This window comes from Puma concolor, chromosome C1 (genome assembly GCF_028749965.1).
Source record: "Puma concolor isolate L17-30 chromosome C1, mPumCon1.1.hap2, whole genome shotgun sequence".
Lineage (NCBI taxonomy): Eukaryota > Metazoa > Chordata > Mammalia > Carnivora > Felidae > Puma > Puma concolor.
Genome location: NC_141674.1, coordinates 11,521,894 through 11,537,813, shown reverse-complemented (window position 1 = coordinate 11,537,813; position 15,920 = coordinate 11,521,894). Strand labels below are relative to the sequence as shown.

The window sequence follows — 15,920 nt, the reverse complement described above, 5'->3', positions numbered from 1 at the left end:
TCTCTGTCTCAAAAATAAATAAACGTTAAAAAAAAAAAATTAAAAAAAAAAAAAAGATACTGGAGTAAAGACTGGAAGAAACTAAGGGACCAAACTGGCTATTTAGGGAGGTGATTCCACAGAGATGGAACAGGAAGTGCAAAGGTCCTCAGGTAGGAGCATGACTGGCACGTCTAAATCTAGCAAGGAAATCACTGTGGCTGGAACAGAATGAACAATGGAGAGAGTGTAAGAGACGATGAGGTCAGAGGTTAGGGGAGTAGGGGCAGGTCTATAGAACCTGGAAGGCCACGGGGGAGGACTTTAGCTTTGAATCCGCATGGAGGTGTTGCAGAGGTGACTTGGGTTTTGAGAGCTATTGAGAATAAGAGGCTAAGGATAGAAACAGGACCCCATGCAGGGGCTCTTTCAGTAATCTAAGAGACGGGGGTGGCTTCAGTGGCTAAGGGTTCCTGGATGTATTTTGAAAGTAAACCCAGAAGGCCTTGCTGATGGATTGAACATAGAGTTGATAAAAAGAGGAGCCTGAGGTTTTTGACCTGAGCAACTAGGAAGATTGAGTTGCAATCAACTGAAATAGGGAACACTGGCTAGAACCGTTTTATAGAGGAATATGAAGAGCTCAGTTTTAGATCTGTTCAGTTTGAGATATTTATTAGATGGAGACATTAGGTAGGTGGCTGGATATGGGTCTCGAGTTCAGGAAGAAGTTCTGAAGATCTATATATTTATATATTATTCAGGAGATCTATTATACATACCTATATTGTGTCTGTGGGACGGTGTGAGAGAGAGAGTGGGAAAGAGGAGAGGGGAGGGGAGAGGGAGAGAGAGAGTTGGGAGTTGTCAACATATGAATGGAATTTAAAGTCTGAAACTGGATGAGATCACCAAGGGAGTAAGTGTGGTTATAGAAGAGAACCAGGAAAGCCCTGGGGCATTTTGACGCTTAAGAAAGAGATCTCAGAAGTCAGTAACTTGCAAAGCAACTGAGAAGGAGCAAACCAGTTAGGGAGGAGAAAAACCAAGAGAGGGTAGTGTCCAGGAAGTCAGAAGAAGAAACTGAAGGAGGAGAGAGTGATCTGTTGTGGGATGCTGTGGTGAGGTTAAGGTGAGGCAGGATTGACTGTTGGAGCACCGTGGAGGTCTTTGGCGACCTTGACAAGAGAAGTTTTGGTGGAGTAGTGGGGCAAGAGCCTGCCTGGACTACATTGAAGAAAAAAATTAGTGAGTCTGGAATCACTTTGGGAAAAGTCCTACGGTGGATTTGGAGGGGAAGATGCCAGGGGTGGTGATGGTTGAAAGTACCTTCAGTTTCAGAAAGTTCCTGGATCTTTTAGCTTTGCCTCTGTCCCATAATGGCATGATCGGTATACACTTTCTTTGGAAAAGACAACTACTTCCTATAAAATCTGCAAATTCTCAACTTGGAGTTTGGTCAACACTTGGAAGAATTTGGTCAGTAGGACAAGGAATCTAGCAGAGAGCTTTTCCTGGAATTTATATAACCATCAATGCTCACCAGCAGTCTGGAGTGCTTAGAGATACAGCCAAGCAGACTTTGCCCTGGTTTCTCAAGCGTGTACCTCAATAATCCCTGATGACTCTGCAGCTTTTGTTGGACTTCCTGTAAAAAGCCTTAGACCAATGATGGCAAAGTGACTCTATCACAAGAATGGGAATGCCCTAAGAGTTAAGTGCCCCTTTCAACAGGTTTCCTGTACCTGTCATATTGGAGACTGCTTGAGTAACAGCAATTGCCAGTGAATGACAGTTAACAAGATTGGCCGTGTGCTTTATTTGAAAACGTATTTATCATCCTGGGCTTGAGCTCCACCGTTAGAATCCTGCATACTGATAAATATAGTTAAGTTAAAATTTTTATTTTCAATTATATTACCTGGTCATTTCTTATAGGAGCATGTGATAAAATACAGATATAAAATATTATGTATATATTAGCCTAAAACATGTATGCTGAATAGTCACCTTTGAAACCATCTTTATTTGGAAGCATTTATCAATTTGGATGAAGCCTAGAATATTATATGATTGAATTTATATTTTCTTTTTTTTTTTAATTTTTTTTAACGTTTATTTATTTTTGAGATAGAGAGAGACAGAGCATGAATGGGGGAGGGTCAGAGAGAGGGAGACAGAATCTGAAACAGGCTCCAGGCTCTGAGCTGTCAGCACAGAGCCCGACACGAGGCTCGAACTCACGGACCGCGAGATCATGACCTGAGCCGAAGTCGGCCGCTTAACCGACTGAGCCACCCAGGCGCCCCTGAATTTATATTTTCTAATACTCATGAAACACTGCACCGGCTAGCTTATGCAGTAGTCTTAAACCATTTTTCCCTTGTCCTGGCCCACACAACGCTTGCATCAGTTACCCTGATTTGCCCTGTAGTGATCCATTTGGGGGCCAAGGAAGACCGTCTCCCTACAATAGAATATCAGAATATCAGAATATCAGAATGTCAGAATCCTAGGCCAGTCTGATACATCTGCCTTGTGGGACTTTTTCACACCTCCTGAAAATCACTGATGTAGAACTTAAGTATAGCTGAGGCACAAATGGTCTTTTCCTTTACAAACCAGTTAGTTGACTTGAGATTTATTTCTAATGGTATGAGTGCATCAGTTGCTGGCACAGAGGATATGTCATAAATAATTGACTTCCTTGAGAGGTCCAAGACTACTACATTTTTTAAAAGACATATCTCCTTTCTTCTTATTTATTTATTTATTCATTTATTCACTTATTTATTTTTTAGTAAGCTCTATGCCCCAATGTGGGACTTGAACTCACAACCCCAAGATCAAGAGTTGCATGCTCTACTCACTGAGGCAGCCAGGTGCCCCATATATACTTTCTTACTTTAAAAAAAGTATACCAATAGCCAAATTATGGAAAGAGCCTAAATGTCCATCAACTGACGAATGGATAAAGAAATTGTGGTTCATATACACAGTGGAATACTATGTGGCAATGAGAAAGAATGAAATATGGCCTTTTGTAGCAACGTGGATGGAACTGGAGAGTGTTATCCTAAGTGAAATAAGTCCTACAGAGAAAGACAGATACCATATGTTTTCAGTCTTATGTGGATCCTGAGAAACTTAACAGAAGTCCATGGGGGGAGGGGAAGAAAAACAAAAAAAAGAGGTTAGAGAGGGAGAGAGCCAAAGCACAAGAGACTCTTAAAAACTGAGAACAAACTGAGGGTTGATGGGGAGTGGGGGGGAGGGGAGGGTGGGTGATGGGTATTGAGGAGGGCACCTTTCCGGATGAGCACTGGGTGTTGTATGGAAACCAATTTGACAATAAATTTCATATTAAAAAATAAATTAACTAAAAATAAATTTAAAAAATTTTTTTTCAACGTTTATTTATTTTTGGGACAGAGAGAGACAGAGCATGAACGGGGGAGGAGCAGAGAGGGAGACACAGAATCGGAAACAGGCTCCAGGCTCTGAGCCATCAGCCCAGAGCCTGATGCGGGGCTCGAACTCACGGACCGCGAGATCGTGACCTGGCTGAAGTCGGACGCTTAACCGACTGCGCCACCCAGGCGCCCCTAAAAATAAATTTTAAAAGTATAGCATCTATTATATTGGAGAAAATGAAATTATTTGTACAAATATCATGCTGGATTTTTTAACTTTATTTATTTATTTTGAGAGAGAGAGAGAAAGAGAGCACAAGCTGGAGAGGAATAGAGAGGGAGAGAATCCCAGACAGGATCCGCACTGTGAGCACAGAGCCCGATGCGGGGCTCAAACTCAGGAACCATGAGATCAGGACCTGAGCCGAAGTCAAGAGTCAGACGCTAATCGGAGTAAGCCACTCAGGTGCCCCATGCTGGATGTTTCTAACCATTGATTATAGTTCTGCCTTTTGAAGAAAAACAGAACCAGTTTTGGGGTTTTTTGTGACAAGTCTTCTGGATATTTGAATTTCCTTATGTTTGTGTGAACCATCCTTACATTTGTTCAATAAATACTTGATTGACATTTAAATTAGGGGCGCCTGGGTGGCGCAGTCGGTTAAGCGTCCGACTTCGACTCAGGTCGCGCTCTCGCGGTCTGTGAGTTCGAGCCCCGCGTCGGGCTCTGGGCTGACGGCTCAGAGCCTGGAGCCTGTTTCCGATTCTATGTCTCCCTCTCTCTCTGCCCCTGCCCCGTTCATGCTCTGTCTCTCTCTGTCCCAAAAATAAACAAAAAACGTTGAAAAAAAAATTTAAATTAGAGAATGGGAGGAGTTGGCTGTAAGAGGAGAACAGAAAAAGGGAGAGGTAGCTGGTGAGGGAAGAGTGGCTGGGGAAAATGGGATCTAGGGAAGTTTGCTTGTTTTTAAGATGGAAGAAATTACAAGACTCTTTTATACCAGTGCTTATACGGTGGATAACTGATGTGGGCGGGAGAGTTTGACCGGATGCAGATTCTTAGGTAGGGGAGAAGGACTGCATACAGGAAGGAACTGGCTTTGGGTAGGAATATAAGATGGTTCATCTGTCTCAGCCAATTAAACGGAACATGCGCTTTCCCCATGGGGGCCAGTGTGCAAGGCTGTAAACAGTCGCCTCTTTGGTAGTGTGGGCAGAGTGTTGCTTGTATGATTTGCCTTAAGGGACCTTGGAGACAGTGGACATTCATGTCTGATCTCAGGCTATCTCCAATCTAGACTCCAGACGTACGCAGGGACCTTTGGAAAGCCTCAGGGCACAGTGACCAGGGTCCACACTGGCCCAGTCATCATGTCCAAGGTGCAGAACAAGGAGCATATGATTCAAGCTCTAAGCAGGGCCAAGTTCAAGTTCCCTGGTGGCTGGCAGATCCACATCTTCAAGGAGTGGGGTTTTACTCAGTTTAATGTGGACGGATTTAAAGACACCGTGGCTGAAAAGCTCCCCAGGTGGCTGTGGGGTCAAATACAGCCGCAGTGGCGGCCCTCTGAACAAATGGCTTGCCCTGCCCTCTGGAGAACCTTGGCAATGCCCCCTCTTGAGGCAGCCCCATCAATAGATCTTAGTCCCTTCCTGTCCAAAAATAATAAATTGATAGATAGATAGAAATAGTTCATCTAAAAAAAATAATAAATTGATAGAAATAGTTCATCTAAAAAAAAAATAGTTCATCTAGCGAGACACCAGAAGCTGTAATACATGGATGTAAAATGCTGGTAAACAGATGTGGTTGAACAAGTCTATACAAGAAATGCCACGATACACTAAGAGACAGTGTCAGGACCAGGAAGTTATCTATGCTTCATTTTCCCCGACTGAATATGAGAATGATGATACAGCACACCAGTCAAAAGGTTTCGATTTACTTCCCATATTCTTGGTCATGTCTCTTAAACGTTTTTGGCAAGATCTTTGTGTGGCTTTCCCACTAAACTAACCTAATGTCTGGCAAACAGTAGTTGTTCAATAAACATTCGCCGAGTTAATTTCAAAAACAGAGTTGTTTTGAAGATCCAGTAAAACAAAGAATGGATGTAAAAAAAAGTGCTTTGTAGTCTGAGAAATGCGATTCAAATCCAAGGTGTTTATGTTCAAGAGAGTCAGGATAAAGTTCACTGGGTTTTTTTTGACTCCTTAAATGAGAAACATTATGTAAATGTGGAAACATGGTCATTGTTACGGAGACTTTTTTTTTTTCGTTTTAAAACAATTTTTTAAGTTTATTTATTTATTCTCAGAGAGAGGGCGCGTGAGCAGGGGAGGGCCAGGAGACAGCGAGAGAGAATCCCAAGCAGGCTCTGCACTGACAGTGCGTAGCCCGATGCGGGACTCAAACTCACAAACCTGTGAGATCATGATCTGAGCCAAGATCAAGAGCTGGACGCTCAGGGAGCCTAGGTGGCTCAGTCGGTTAAGCATCTAACCTTGGCTCAGGTCATGATCTCATGGTTCTTGAGTTCAAGCCTTGTGTCAGGCCCTGTGCTGACAGTTCAGAGCCTGGAGCCTGCTTTGGGTTTTGTGTCTCCCTTTCTCTCTGCCCCTCCCCTGGTTGCTCTCTGTCTCTCTCTCTTGAAAATAAATAAACGTTAAAAAATTTAAAAAAAATAAAAAAGAGCCAGACGCTTAACCAACTGAGCCATCCAGGAGCCCCATAGACTTTTTTTTTTTCCCTTAGAGGAATGGAGCAAAACCTAAAGTGTCTATGAACTAGCTTGTCAACTTTGGCCTTTTAACCCGTGTAATGTCACAGAATTGACAAAGTATAAAAAGGCCAAAAAACCCAAAACCATCTAAGTCAGCCAGCTGTATACGAGTGTCATAAAGTTCCAAATTACATTTATAATACTGAGCACATAAATATTGTATTACCTTTCCTTTTCTTCCTTCCTTTGTTTTGCCTTGTTTTTTGGTAGATTATAATTTCCAAAATAAATACAAATTGGGGATGTGGATTTACTTTTCCAGGTAACAATAAAGTTTCAGATTTGTTGATGTTTCTGCTGAGAATTTCTTTTTTTTTATTTATTAAAACAATTTTTTTTTAATGTTTATTTTTGAGAGAGACAGAGACAGAACATGAGTGGGTTAGGGGCAGAGAGGGGAAGACACAGAATTCAAAGCAAGCTCCAGGCTCTGAGCTGTCAGCACAGAGCCCGACGCGGGGCTCGAACTCACAAGCTGTGAGATCATGACCTGAGCTGAAGTCAGACGCTCAACCGACTGAGCCATCCAGGCGCCCCACTACTGAGAATTTCTTAAGGTACCCAAGTACACCAGTCTATTTTCATGATAAATCTATATCATCTTCACACATATTGTAGGACTGATGTGGACCAAAGCTCTAGCTGATAAGAATAACTAAGAAAAAAAAAATCCCATTCAGTGCATGTGTATTTTCTTACCAGGATTACAGGAGGTAATATACTTGAGCCCTGGAGTTTGAAAGCAATTTCCTATATGCTATGATTTGTTTGTTTGTTTTTATTTTTTTTAATTTTTTTTTCAACGTTTATTTATTTTTTTGGGACAGAGAGAGACAGAGCATGAACGGGGGAGGGGCAGAGAGAGAGGGAGACACAGAATCGGAAACAGGCTCCAGGCTCTGAGCCATCAGCCCAGAGCCTGACGCGGGGCTCGAACTCACGGACCGCGAGATCGTGACCTGGCTGAAGTCGGACGCTTAACCGACTGCGCCACCCAGGCGCCCCTGTTTGTTTTTAATATATATTTTTTTAGGTAAACTCTGCCCCCAACATGGGGCTTGAACTCATGACCCCAAGAGGAAGAGCCTCATTCTCTATCGACTTGAGCCAGCCAGGCACCCCACGCTAAGTAAGGTTTTATTCCCTAGGAGAAGCTCTTCTCTGTGATTCTGACAGAATATCTGCGAGGAGAAGTAAATCAACTCAATGCCATCATTTTCAATTTTTCATCATTATCACTGGCGATTAGATATTACATAATTAGCTATGGTCATACAAGAGGATTCAGCAGAGCAGTTTAGGATTAAATTTAGGAATTAGACATTAGGAACTCACCAGGATCCCATAAGTGTTTTTAAGTGTTGTAATACGGGATGCTTAATTAGACCTCCAGCCTAGTTCCTGCTGTTACCCAGCACCGGGCCTTTTAGGATTACCTAGGAAAAAAAATACTCAGTTCTCAGAAAATCTCAGAAGTCACGCTCAGGCTGAGGAAAGATATTTGCTGAGTAATGCAGCTCAGTCCCCTTCCTTGTAAAGCCGGAACTGCCATATGTGTTTTTTCCAATTAGCCCCACCAGATTTCTTCTAGGCATGATTGGGTGTCCTCGAGCCAACCATTCTGCCTCTGGAGATTTACGCATTCTCGGTGAAATTTCTCTACACCATCTGATGTGATAGTCTCCCTCTACAGGTTTCCTGTTCTGGGTCACGTTGAAGGATTGTGCCACCTGGTCTTAACCTACTTCTGTCTCCCGCTGCCTCGGTAAAGAACAACAGTGTTGACCTCCACAGAATGGATCTGCCCTCACAGTAACACCCGTCCACCATGCACCTTGCACCGGCCACCTTTTAATCGGGAGGATCCCCAGACCCGCTGCAAACATTAATTACGCTTCATAAATACCTCACTGATACTAGGCTGCGAGCCCCAGTAGCCCCATTTTATGATTAGGCTTCCCCAAATGAGATGGAACCTTTGCTTCAGCCCGCTCAGAACAGGGACAAATCTGGGTCATGAGCACAGCTCCCCTCGCCTACTTAAAACTGCCCCTAGGGCTGTAGGAGAACTAATTTTCTCCCCATGCTCCCCCAATACCCAGAAAGTAGTGTTTTTATTTTATGTTTTAATTTTTTTATTCATTTATTCATTTTTGAGAGACAGAGAGAGAGCATGAGGGAGGGGCAGAGAGAGAGGGAGACACAGAACCTGAAGCAGGCTCCAGGCTCTGAGCTGTCAGCACAGAGCCCGACGCGGGGCTTGAAGCCATGAACCATGAGATCATGACCTGAGCCGAAGTCGGACACTTAACCAACTGAGCCACCCAGGCGCCCCTGTTTTGGTTTGTTTTAATGTATGAGTGTTTCTCTCTGAAATGCCTATCTTTCTTTTGCAGCTGATTTGGAGCCTGTGACTGCTTTTCTGAGCTAGATGTGGGGATTTTTTGTGTGTGCTGAATTCACCTTTGGCAATTTGTTTACAATGAAATGAAGGTGTCTTACATTTGCACTCATATGTATGTATATCATCACCAAAACCAATTCAGGCCCTTCTGGCCCATTCTCTTTTTTCCCTTCCTTTCTTTCTTCCTTCCTTCCTTCCTTCCTTCCTTCCTTCCTTCCTTCCTTCCTTCCTTCCTTCCTTTTCTTTCTTTTTTTTTTTTTTTTAGGGACAGGACCATATGGTGATTCAATTTTGGTTCTCTTGGATAAGAGGTTGCACTCTGGAGTCACCTTAGCCAGGGCTGCCCTCTTGAGGTTTACATATGCAGCCACTCATTCTTTTAATGTATTTTTTAAAATAATATATATATACATATATTTTAATGTTAATTTATTTATTTTTATTATTATTATTTTTTTTTTTTAGAGAGAGAGACAGAGTGTGAGCAGGGGAGGGGGACACAGGATTGGAAGCAGACTCCAGGCTCTGACCTGTCAGCACTGAGCCCGACGCGGGGCTCGAACCCACAGACCGCGAGATCATGACCTGAGCGAAGTCAGTTGCTTAACCAATTGAGCCACCGAGGTGTCCCTCCCTGCACCTTCTCACTCATTCTAAAGCTTAGATCAGGCCTGTGTGTGAGGAGCAGAGAGAAGCCATACAAAAGGGCTAAGGACCAAGCGGTCATTGTCATAATAAACCCAGAAGCTTCTTATCTGCTTTGATGTGGTAGTGTAGTGAAAAGAGCCCTGACAGGGAGCCAAGAGTTCTCAATTGACCATTGGCAGACTGTGTGATCTCAGGCCAGTCATTTTTTTCTCTCTGTGTCTCAATTCCCCAACAGAACGGGAGCTGCTGGTCTCGTCCAGGGGTCAGCCAAGTTCTGCAAAAGGCCAGATCATACCATGTGGGGCTTGATGAGCCATATTGTCTCTGTGGCAACTACTCAGCTCTGGCACCGTCGCTCAAAAGCATCCACAAACTGTAAGCAAATGAGTGTGGAGATGTTCCAATAAAACTTTATTATGGAAACGAAATTTTGAATTTCCTGTAATATTCCCATGTCACGAAGCATTATTCTTCTTTCAATTATTTTTTGAACCATTTAAAAATGTAAAAAAAGGGGCGCCTGGGTGGCACAGTCGGTTGAGCGTCCGACTTCAGCCAGGTCACGATCTCGCGGTCCGTGAGTTCGAGCCCCGCGTCGGGCTCTGGGCTGATGGCTCGGAGCCTGGAGCCTGTTTCCGATTCTGTGTCTCCCTCTCTCTCTGCCCCTCCCCCGTTCATGCTCTGTCTCTCTCTGTCCCAAAAATAAATAAACGTTGAAAAAAAAATGTAAAAAAAAAAAAATGTAAAAAAAAAAAACAAAACACATGTTTCGTGCTCAGGCTGTAGGAAAAAATAGGCAGTGAGCCAGATCTGGCCCAGGGCTAAAGTTTGCCAACTTCTGGACTAGATAATCTCAGAGAGCCTTTCCGGTTGAATCTTCTACACGTTTAAAAGTCAACTATAGGGGCGCCTGGGTGGCGCAGTCGGTTAAGCGTCCGACTTCAGCCAGGTCACGATCTCGCAGTCCGTGAGTTCGAGCCCTGCATCAGGCTCTGGGCTGATGGCTCGGAGCCTGGAGCCTGTTTCCGATTCTGTGTCTCCCTCTCTCTCTGCCCCTCCCCCGTTCATGCTCTGTCTCTCTCTATCCCCAAAATAAATAAAGGTTGAAAAAAAAAAAATTTAAAAGTCAACTATAGTTCCTGTTTGTTTCTTTTTCTTGGAAGACACATGCCCTTCCAGCGTGATAGAAGGGACATTAGAAGACACATTGACCCCCCCAAAAAAGACGTCTGCCAACTTCACACTGGTCGGCTTTAAACACTAGCAGTTCTTGTTTCTTGTTTCTTTTTTTAAAGATACTTATTTATCTTGAGAAAGGGAGTACGCTTGAGCAGTGGAGGGGCAGAGAGAGAGAGGGAGACAGAGAATCTCAAGCAGGTTCCACGCTGTCAGCACAGAGCCCAGCGCGGGGCTCGGTCCCACGAATTTCAAGATCATGACCTGAACTAAAATCAGATGTCAGAGGCCCAACCGACTGAGTTTGAGCCAGGCACCCCGCATTGATTTAAGATTCATCCCTCACGCAAATGCGATATTCTTATTTAACTTTATCGTCAGTACATCTTAACAAGGATGTGACAGAAAGTTGAATGTGGATTTGGAGAGGAGTGGAGGCCCAGACATTGTGTCTGGAAACGTAAAATGGTGTATTTATAACTATATATGCAAAGGTGGGCTGAGAGAAGGAAGAAGCAGGCTTTTCCCCACTCCTCAGCTTTGCAGAGTTCTGACCCCCCACTCGGGGTCCATGTGCCAGCCTTCTTTAAGGAATGAGCACTTGATCAGGGGTCAGGAAAACTGGGTCTCAGCCTAGCTTGTGGCTTGCTAGGTAAGAGGGAAATCATTTGCCTTCAGCTTCCTCATCTACAATATGAGGATGACGACCCTGCTGTGCACCGTGCAAAGCTGAGCATATGTATGAGTGCCTGTGAGCTCTACAATGCCCCAGCAATGTCCAGAATGTAAGGAGCATTTGCCTGGTTGGATTAGCCACCTCCCACTGACTAGCAAGCTATAGTCCTTCCCTTCAATTGTAATGTTGCTGCCCACTCTCTTTTTTTTTTTTTTTTAAATAAGCTCCACACCAACATGGGGCTGGAACTCATAACCTCAAGACCAAGACTTGCACACTCCATTCACTGAGCCAGCCAGGTGCCCCCGAGAAGCCCACTTTTTTTTTTTTTAAGTAAGTTCCACACCAACATGGGGCTCGAACTCATAACCTCAAGACCAAGAGTTGCACATTCCATCTGCTGAGCCAGCCAGGTGCCTCCCAGAAACCCACTCTTGTCACGACGCTAATGGGCCATCCTTGGGTGGGGTTTCCACCTGACTCCGGTGGATCGCTGCCCTGAAACAAAGAACAGCTTGCCCCGTTGCCCACAGAACCAACCAGTTTCAGCTTGAAGAAGATGTCACATGACCGACACCAAGATGGTATTTCGGAATTTCTTCAGGACTGAAATTCTGATTTACGTTTGCATCTGCCTCAGAGATGTGATGGATTGGATTCCAGCCTCTTCCCACAGCTGTCTTCTCCCCTCCCTTTCCGCTTTTCAGGCCCACCCCCACCCCACGCACTTCAAGAGTCACCTCCAAGAATGTATCCCTCTCCAGTCCCCTATGGACTCCGAGGTCTTAGAGCAGTTTCTTTATTGTCATTCATTTTGGCCTTTTTTTCCACCCATACTCATGTGGTTTCATGCCTGATCGCCCTAACCAGATTGTCTGCTTCTAGAGGGCAGGAACTCATCCACGCCAACTTTAGAGCTGGAAGGAATCTTGATGTTTATTCCCTTACTACATCGTCTCGTCTAATGCCTGAACCACTTCATGGCGTCTCTGACAACTGTTGCTTTGGTCTCTTGCGGGCCTCTGGTTCTGGGGTCCTCCTTACCTGAAGAGGTCTGGCTCAATGTAGGAATATAAGAAGATGCTAAACAGGGGGCGACTGGCTGTGTCAGTCGGAAGAGCGTGGGACTCTTGATCTCGGGGTCATGAATTCAAGCCCCACATTGGGTGTGGGGCCTACTTAAAATAAATAAATCCGCTTAAAAATAAAGATGCTAAATACAATGTTGTTGAATTCAAGCTACTTCTCCCTTAAGGCCGAGTCTGTCCTTGGCTGGGAGTGGGATACACAAGAAGGAGAACACTGAGGAACGAACAACATTTTGGCTAAACATGTTGGGGAATGTTTCCAACAATCTTATGTCCAGGCTATATAATTCACGTGTTGTGATTCAGCTCTTGCCCAGTGTTATTTAGGGTAAGTGAATTACAAAATATCAACTCAATTACCTCTTTTTTTCTCCCTCAGGAGAGGCTTGGAGCATAATCATTCGGGATGACATTCAACTAGGGGCTGGACAGGCATTTCATCCATGCAGCTAACACTTGGTAGGAGCTGTGCCGCTTTCAAAGCCCTTTCCAAGACTTCAGCTCATTAGAACTTTTTGATGGAAGCAGAATTACCATAAATCTATAAAGGAAGAAACTAAAACTTGAATTTGGGGGCACCTGGGTGGCTCAGTCGGTTAAGTGGCCGACTTCAGCTCAGGTCATGATCTGGCAGTCCGTGAGTTCGAGCCCGGCCTCGGGCTCTGTGCTGACAGCTCAGAGCCTGGAACCTGCTTCGGATTCTGTGTCTCCCTCTCTCTCTGCCCCTCCCATGCTCATGCTCTGTCTCGGTCTCCCAAACATAAATAAACATTTAAAAAAATGTTTTGGGGCGCCTGGGTGGCTCAGTCGGTTGAGCGTCCGACTTCACTCAGGTCGCGATCTCATGGTCCGTGAGTTCGAGCCCCGCATCAGGCTCTGTGCCGACAGCTCAGAGCCTGGAGCCTGCTTCAGATTCTGTGTCTCCCTCTCTCTGGCCCTCCCCCCGTTCATGCTCTGTCTCTCTCTGTCTCAAAAATAAATAAATGTTAAAAAATAAAAAAAAAAATTAAAACTTGAATTTGGTTCCGAGGGTGACAGAGGCTCCTTAAACCCTGGCGTTCAATGTCCAAAAAGTCTAGTGTTCTGTTTCCCTAAGGGAGACAGTCATTCATCTAAAAAAAAACCTGACATTCTAAGTAGAGTTCACTCTGTCTTGCAAAGGCTGCATTTGGCCCTGAAGAAAGGTTCAGGGTCAATGACTCCATATGGATACAGATTCCTCCAATGCCAGGAATCCCGGATAAGTGGCAGGGGCCAGCCAAATACCTCTCTAGCCTTTCCCCCCCTCCAGTCTCCCCTTCTACCCACTAGAGATGTAAGCAAATTCCTCAGATTCCCCCTGCCCAGTTCTGTGAAATGTTTACCTGTGTGCCAGGATCGACTTATATGTCCAACGGGGGTTGCTTCCCAGGTGGCATGATTTCAGGGGCTCCTGGGTGCTGCTGCTGGCTTCCTCCCCCATCCCGCCCCACTCAGTGGCTAGCTCAGCTGAAATGTCACTGCTAGAACTTCTCTCCTTTGCTTGAAGTGTGATCCCTGTTAAATTCAGAGACACCTTGGGAGCGGTGTCATTTTAACACCATTAGCAATCACAGATCTGGGTGAACGGGTTTCAGAGTCTTTCTTAAGAGTAGTGGGGTTTCTTTTACGGAGAAAATGAAACAAACCACACGAGTCATGAATATTAATTACGGAAAAGGAAGCCTACTGGACACAGCAGGAAAGACTCCCAGAGTAGACCCGCAGCACGATGTGAACAGCACTGCCAACCTGCGCAAAGGGTGAGCTGGGGAGTGGTCCTGGGATCATCTGTAGCCCATTTGGAGAGACGTGCAATGGAACTAATCTCACTACCTGCTACACAAATCAATCCAGATGTTAAGTGTGAAAACCAAACCCTACAACTTACAGAAAAAGATAGGATGATTGTTACGAGCTCAAGGTAAACAAGACTTTCTTAAAATTAAACGCAAAAGCAGAAACAACAACAGGGGCGCCTGGGTGGCTCAGTTCATTAAGCATCTGACTTCAGCTCAGGTCATGATCTCACCATTCATGAGTTCGAGCCCCGCGTCGGGCTCTCTGCTGTCAGGGCAGAGACTGCTTCAGATCCTCTGTCCCCCCTCTCTTGCTGCCCCTTCCTAGCTCATGCTCTCTCTCTCTCTCTCTCTCTCTCTCTCACTCACTCTCTTAAAAATAAATAAGTATTAAAAAATTAAAACAAAACAAAACAAAAAAACAACAAACAAAAGCAACACAGACCACAAAGGAAAGAATCGATGCAGTAATTCCACCAAAACAAATCAAAAGATATCTTAAGACCGAGATTGTCAACTCTGGCTGCACATGGGAATCACCTGAGGAGCTTTTGAAAAATCCTAGTACCCAGTCTCCTCCGGGGGTAGGCCTTAGGTACAGCCTCACCCCTAACACTTGCAGGGCCTAGAACAAGAGTAGCAGTGGAGGGGCGCCGGGCTGGCTCAGTCGGTGGAGCATGTGACTCTTGATCTTGGGGTTGTGAGTTCGATCCCCACGTTGGGGGTAGCATTTACTTAAAAAAACAAAAAAAGAAAGAGTGCAAGTGGAGATTCACCTAACGAGGTCTAAATATGTAACAGCTACAAATCAAGCTAACAAATTGCCAAATAAAATATTTTTCTATCTTCCCATCTTGACAAATAAACCTTCATAACAATTTGGGTGCCCGGACCAAGGTAGAAGGGGGTCATGGGTTTTGCAGGGTGTTGAGGGGGACGGGCACATCCCTCGGGCTGTGTGGACTCCATACTGAGCAGGGTCTTCTAAAGCAGAGCCCAGGGCAGGGGTCCCTCCTACCCTGGTCTTAGGGTAGAATTGCCTGAGCACCTGTACTTTTTTGTTGCCAACATTTCATCGATGTTCATATGTATAGATACATGCATAGAAAAGTACGCAAATTATATAGGCGTACGGCTTGATGAATGTTCATAAATATATCCATTAAGGATATATATGGGGCGCCTGGGTGGCTCAGTCGGTTAAACATCTGACTTCAGCTCAGGTCACGATCTCATGGTCCGTGAGTTCGAGCCCCGCATCGGGCTCTGTGCTGATGGCTCAGAGCCTGGAGCCTGCTTCTGATTCTGTGTCTCCCTCTCTCTCTGCCCCTCCCCGTTCATGCTCTGTCTCTCTCTGTCTCAAAAATAAATAAAAACGTTAAAAAAAATTTTTTTTAAAGGATATATAAATATACCAGAGAATTTTTTTTAAGTACTCTCTATATTCAACGTGAGGCTCGAACTCACAACCCTGAGATCAAGAGTCACATGCAGGGTACCTCAGTGGCTCAGTCAGTTAAGCAACTGACTGTTGGTTTCGGCTCAGGTCACGATCTCATGGTTTGTGAGTTCAAGCCCCACATCGGGCTCTGTGCTGGCAGTGTGGAGCCTGCTTGGGATTCTCTCCTTTCCCCTCACTCTCTGCCCCTCCCCCTGTTGTGCTCTCTCTCTCTCTCTCTCTCTCTGTGTGTCTCTCAAACAAATCAACTTAAAAAAAAAAAGAGTCGCATGCTCTATTGACTGAGCCAGCCAGGTGCCCCTCGTAAAAAAATTTTTTAAAGAGAAATAGCAACAAAAAGAAAGGACTGTTAAACACAAAATTTGGGGTAGTGGTTTCCTCTGGTGTGGACCAGGGGATGGGACAGAGAAAGACACATAATCAATAATTCCTAAACTGGGCATCAAAAGCACACTGTTTATTATGCCTTCTAACTTA

At 44.7% G+C, this 15,920-nt stretch overlaps 1 non-coding gene and 1 pseudogene across 1 annotated transcript; both read left to right on the top strand.

Annotated features, from left to right (window-relative positions):
- The first annotated feature begins 4,417 nt into the window (after positions 1–4,417).
- On the top strand, positions 4,418–6,847 carry LOC147577800 (large ribosomal subunit protein uL16-like; annotated as a pseudogene).
- LOC112849135 (small nucleolar RNA SNORA70) lies at positions 4,522–4,653 on the top strand. The gene has a single exon (XR_003222564.1). It is a non-coding gene; the product is annotated as a small nucleolar RNA SNORA70 (small nucleolar RNA).
- Positions 6,848–15,920: the final 9,073 nt, after the last annotated feature.